We start from the raw sequence: 5,750 nt of genomic DNA on the forward strand, positions 1-5,750 counted from the left end.
TTTGAGGTTGCTGTGAGCTAGGCTGATGCCATGGCACGCTAGCCTGGGCAACAGAGTGAGCCTCTGTCTCAAAAAGATAAATAAATAAATAATTAGTTCATTCACCCATTCATTCATCTACTCATCCCACAAACACATATTAAAAGCATACTCTATGCCAGGTACTGGGCTAAGCACTTGGGATACAAAGAAGAATAAAACACGCCCCCTTATTCTGCAAGAGCTCACAGTCTAGTGGAAAAAATGAACAGCAATTACAGCAGAGTTGGGAAGTGTAGAGATGGAAAAATGCCTGTGTTTATTAAGAATGCAAAACAGGAGTTACTGAACTCAGCTTGGAGGCATCAAGAAAAGTTTCCTAGAATGTTCAAAGTCTGAAATGTGGCCTTAAATAAGACAGTTCCCCACTGTGGGCCCCAGTTTCCTGCTCGCTCTGATGCTCTCACAGTACTGTGATGCTGTAATACTCCTTGTCTCTGATACAGAATCAGGGGCCGTTCCCTGGGGATGCCTATTGAGGGGTTCCATCAGGGCACACAGAGGTGTTCTGTAAATGCTCTGTGATTGAGAACTGTTTCTAGAAATCCTCGGGCCCCGTTTCCTCCCAAGGAATTGGAGCCAAGAGTCCTCCTGAGGCCCAGGGTCGGGGACCCCTTTCCTGACTCCACTCCCTTCACCTGACTTGGTGGGCCTCCTACACGTGACAGCCAAGCTCCAGGCCAGTGGTACTCCTCTCTGCTTCCACTGGCTTCCCGGCTTCTGTGCCAAGGAACAGGCCTTGCAATGCCTGCCAGGCAGGGTCTGGCTGCTGGCTCAGGTGGCATTTCCTAAATGGACAGATGGAGAATGTTAGTTTAATGTCTCTCCAGTGCTTCTATTCCAGCCTCCAAGACGGAGCCAGCAAAGAGGGCCTGGCACCAAGTCCCCTCTTCCAGGCACTGGCAGCTTCCCTTCCTCCACCAGCCCTTAGGCCTGAGCCTCAACACCTCCTCTGGCCCCACCCCTAGGTCCTCCCCATACAGCCTAGTCTAGGCTTTGGGAACAGATCCAAGGGAAAGCAAATTCCTAGAAGTCTGTCCCCCCACCAAAAACAGGACAAAGCAAAACAACCACAAACCTTGGCTACTCTGCAGTGGTCCTCTTTCAAGAATGGCACCCCTGCCATCCCGTTGCTCAGACCAGACACCTATGAGTCTGTCCTTGACTGCTCTCTCTTCCTCCCCATTCACGCCCGCTCAGTCTCCAGATCCTGTGGATTGGTTTTCCAATCCATTTCCCTCCATCTCCATTGTCACCACCCTGTTCCAGGGGTGTCATCTGTCTGCTCACACCCCTTTCTCATCAGCTCCGTTCTCTGCAGCCCCAGTGATCTTTCTCAAGCTCAAATTTGGCCACATCACTCTCCTGCTTAAAACTCCCATTGGCCTGAGGCTCAGACAGCATCTTTCCCTGGGCTCTGAGAGCCTGCCTAGGATGGCTTTGCCTTACCACCCAGCCTCACTTCTCCCCACTCGCCCTCCTGTCCCTTATATTCCAGCTTCACCAGGCTCCTCTGAGTTCCTGGCACTGGCCGTATTTCCCTCATTGGTGGGGCCTTGACACATGCTGTTCCCTTGGCTACAATATCGTTTTCCACCCAGGGCTCTATTCCCACCTTGCCCCCTAAGCTAGCATCATCCCTTAGACCTCACACTAAATGTCACTTCCTCATGGAAGCCTCTGTCATTCCTCCAAACAGGTTAGATCACCCTGTGATTGCCCCCAAGCACCCTCTATTTCAACTGGTAACATTCATCACATTTGTAATTCGATATTCAGTGTCTGTTTCCCCTCTGGATTACAAACCCTGTACAGGGAGAGACTGTGCCAGTATTGTTCACTGCTGGCACCAAGGTGCCTGGCACATAGTAGGCTCTTAGAACTTAGAAAAAGAGGGAGATGTTCCGGATTTTGAGTTCTCCAAAGGATTTCCTGGAGTATAGAGAGGGCTGGGCTCCATTTTACAGAGTACAAAGCCAGAGGGCTAGCAGTTGGACTGCAGGTGGAACTTCCCAACTCAGTAGGCATTCGGTAAGTCCAGGCGATCATCCTTCCAAGGAGCTGGAAGAATAAGAGCAGAAATGGCATAAAAGTTTATCTTCTGTTGTTCAAGATGAGTGTGTGTGTGTGTGTGAGACACTTATTATCTCGAATGTGAAAAAAGAATCCCAGGGAACAGTGAACAAAGCTATAAATACAGCCGAACATCGGGTGACATCACCTGAGCACAGTGCGGCGATTTATGGCCAAGTCACACGGCCCTAAAGTGTATTTATAACGGTGTAACTCACTAGTACTTCTCCCTGCCTGCCTGCACTCCCTCACTGCACTGTTTAGTGGTGGCCACGTTCCTTGTTCTTCTAGTGAAACAGGATGGCTGGGCCAGGCACCTGCTCTGGGGGCACTTGGATGCTCTGAGGAGTGGAACTGTCTTTTCAAAATACACATTCGAAAACCTGCTATGGTTCCGTGTTTCCTTGAGAAAGCAGGACGTTCAAGGCATGCAAAGCCTCTGGCCTCAACTTACCTTCTGGCTTCCTGGACAGCTTTGTTGGACAGTTTTATTCACATATGCCACATGGACCCCAATCCTAACCCATTGGTGTTTCCCCAAATAGTCCCCAGGTTTTTTTTTTTTTTTTTTTTTTTGAGACAGAGTTTCACTCTGTTGCCCTGGCTAGAGTGAGTGCCGTGGTGTTAGCCTAGCTCAGCAACCTCAAACTCCTGGGCTCAAGTGATCCTTCTGCCTCAGCCTCCCGAGTAGCTGGGATTACAGGCATGCGCCCCCATGCCCAGCTAATTTTTTCTATATGTTTTTAGTTGGCTGATTAATTTCTTTCTATTTTTAGTAGAGGCGGGGTCTCGCTCTTGCTCAGGCTGTGTTCGAACTCATGAGCTCAAACAATCCACCCGTCTCGGCCTCCCAGAGTGCTAGGATTACAGGCGTGAGCCACCGCACCTGGCCAGTCCCCAGGGTTTTACCCCTTTGTTCCTTTGTTCATGCTTTCCCCTCCAAGTGGTATGGTATATTTTTCTACCATAAGTCTCTAGTCTATATTCCTCCTTTAAGGCCTAACTCAGATGCAGCACCTTCCCCGAGTTGCCCAGTGGGATGACATGCCTTTCGGTTCTCTCTTTACAATGCCTTTGACTTTCCACTCCTTGAGGCCACCTGTTTACTATTGTAGTCATGTCTCTCCTCACACTGTGAGAGCCTTCCCCACACATCTTACTTCCTCCCTCAGGGTCTGCTTAGGATCTGCCACATGAAAGAAGCTCAAACAATGTTTTTTCAAAAATCAAGTATCTGTCCCTATCAGTCCCTCTGGGAACCCAGTCTCCCTTGAGCATCTACAACATGTCTGGCACCTTGCTAGACACTGTACAGGTGTTATTTTCAATCCTCATAAGGACAAGGCAGGCGTCACCACTCCCACGTCTTTGTAGGGGAACTGAGGCAGAGAGAGGTTAAGAAGCTTGCCCAAAGGCACACAGCAAGTGAATGTGACCATAGGATTCTCACCCAGTATGTCAACCCTACCATGTTTCTTCTGTTCCTGAAGATCTTGGGCTGTGTGTTCTGTAGCCTGATTTCTATCTGATATCCCAGAGTTTGCATTCTCTTCAAACACACCGAATACAGCCAACAGAGAGCCTGCCTCTTCACAGCTAGCTCCAGTGTGGCTCTCGGGCACTGGGGTTATCAAAGTGGAATTTTCTGAGGAAGCTTGTCAGAGAAGGGTTGCCATGAAAATAAGCAGCCCCAGGCCCTGTGTTCTGGGGGCCTTGCCTCATTTACATGGGGAAAAGAAAGCTCAGAGCCAGCTGAGAGACAGAGATAAACAGTCACCTGCCAGCCACTCAGCCCCTCTCCATTCTCTGCTTCTCAAAATGAATCTTCTTGGGCGATTTTACCATCATCTCTGTTTCGAATCTAAATGGAGAGAGAAGCAAGGTGAACTGAGTCTCCCCCTCACAAACACATCGTCGAGTACTGGTGGGGGCAAGGTGTCAGCGGAGTTCAGCTGGGCTGGCACCTGAGTCAGGGTCTCTTGCAAGCCGAGACTGGGAAGTGGGGACAGGTGCCAGTGGCGGAAGCAAGCCAAAGGAAATTAGGAAAATGATGTCTCTCCAATTCAGCCTGAACTAAGTCACTAACATGGGACTTAAATCATTCAATAAAATCCAAAATATTTGTCAAGCAAAGCGATTTTGTTGAGAAATTGCCATTCATATTATTAATTCTGATCTCTTCTATTATTGCTCATAATTGAAAAGTAACTAAAAATGATGGATGCTATTGCCGGATGCTATAGGGGTTCATCCCCACTCTACCTCCTCATATAGGTCACTTGCAACCCCAAATTTGGGTGCAGGACCCAGCACATCCATTACACATGCAGGGCGAAGTGAAGGAACTTTGACTTGGTGATACGGTTGGTTGCCCTCCTTTGATACTTTATTCCTCAACCCTGAGAATTCTCCTACTGCTCTAAACTTCCTCTGGCGAATACATTCCTATTAAACTGTGAGGGACTCCATATCCTGCCTCCCTCCTTCCCCCCTACCAAAGTGTATTTTAAAAGAGAGCTAGCACTGGGACAATGCTTTAACCAAAGGAATGTATTTCTGACAATGTAATTATAGACACCTTTGTACTTGATAAGGCGGTGTTTTGGGAGTATACAAGAAAGACCCTCTATGGCCCCTGAAATTATACTTAGCCCAAGAGTCTATAGCCAGAGGCAGACTTACCGTAAAATTAATGAAGCTCCCTTGTTCAGGGCCCTCCTAAGGCCCTGGGAAGCACCCTGCTAGTATGTTCGTGTGGTTCTGCATAAAAGATGCAAGAGTAAGATACTGTAACCGCAACTGATTAAGTCTGATGTCTCTTTCCATTATGATTTCCCTTCTATCCCACCTTCCCTCATGTCAGGTGGTAAATGAGCCACAGGCATTTGGGGAGTCTGGCTAAGTGGAAATTGAGTTGAAGACACATTTAGGTTGGATTAAAGGGCTATGTAACATGGCCACACTCACTTGCGTGTGTAGTGGTCGCTAACTCTCCTGGTGTAGGAATGCCTTCCGGGAATGTCCCCATAGCCACTGCGCTGACTCAGGTAGCATCACGCCATGTACATGCAGGACCAGAGGGTCATGGTGGCAAGAAATATCTTCTAGGGCCTGGGCTTGGAAGTAGCATTTGAAATGTATGGAGTCAGAAGCCAATCCATGGAAGAGTTTTCTAGTCACTAGATGTGTAACATTGTAAGCAGTGGGTTGGGTTCTCACTGATGCTTTGTCAAAATGGAAGTTTTCTCCTATCAGGAGTATGCTTAATAATATAGTGTATACAATTGCAAACATATCATATGAAAATGTTTTTCATGTATTTTTAAATGAAATTATTAGATAGAAATTATTTGATATTAAGAAGTGAATTGTAACATAAACTCAGATTATCCCAAAAGAGGTACTGCATTAAGAGGAAGAGGCCGATTGCTAATAGGCTCTTGGATTGTTTATTTTATTTATTTTTTTCAGTTTCGAAAGATCATATATTCTGGATATCAGTCCTTTGTCTCCAGTCTGTAGTTTGCCTTCTCACACACTTTCCATGGGCTTTCTCAGAGCAGAAGTTTGCCTTATAATCTAAAGGTGCCTTTCTAAGGCATTAAAGTGACTAATTATGCTTATTTTTTTCTCATAAT

This window comes from Propithecus coquereli, unplaced genomic scaffold (assembly GCF_000956105.1).
Source record: "Propithecus coquereli isolate 6110/MARCELLA unplaced genomic scaffold, Pcoq_1.0 Scaffold59, whole genome shotgun sequence".
Classification (NCBI taxonomy): domain Eukaryota; kingdom Metazoa; phylum Chordata; class Mammalia; order Primates; family Indriidae; genus Propithecus; species Propithecus coquereli.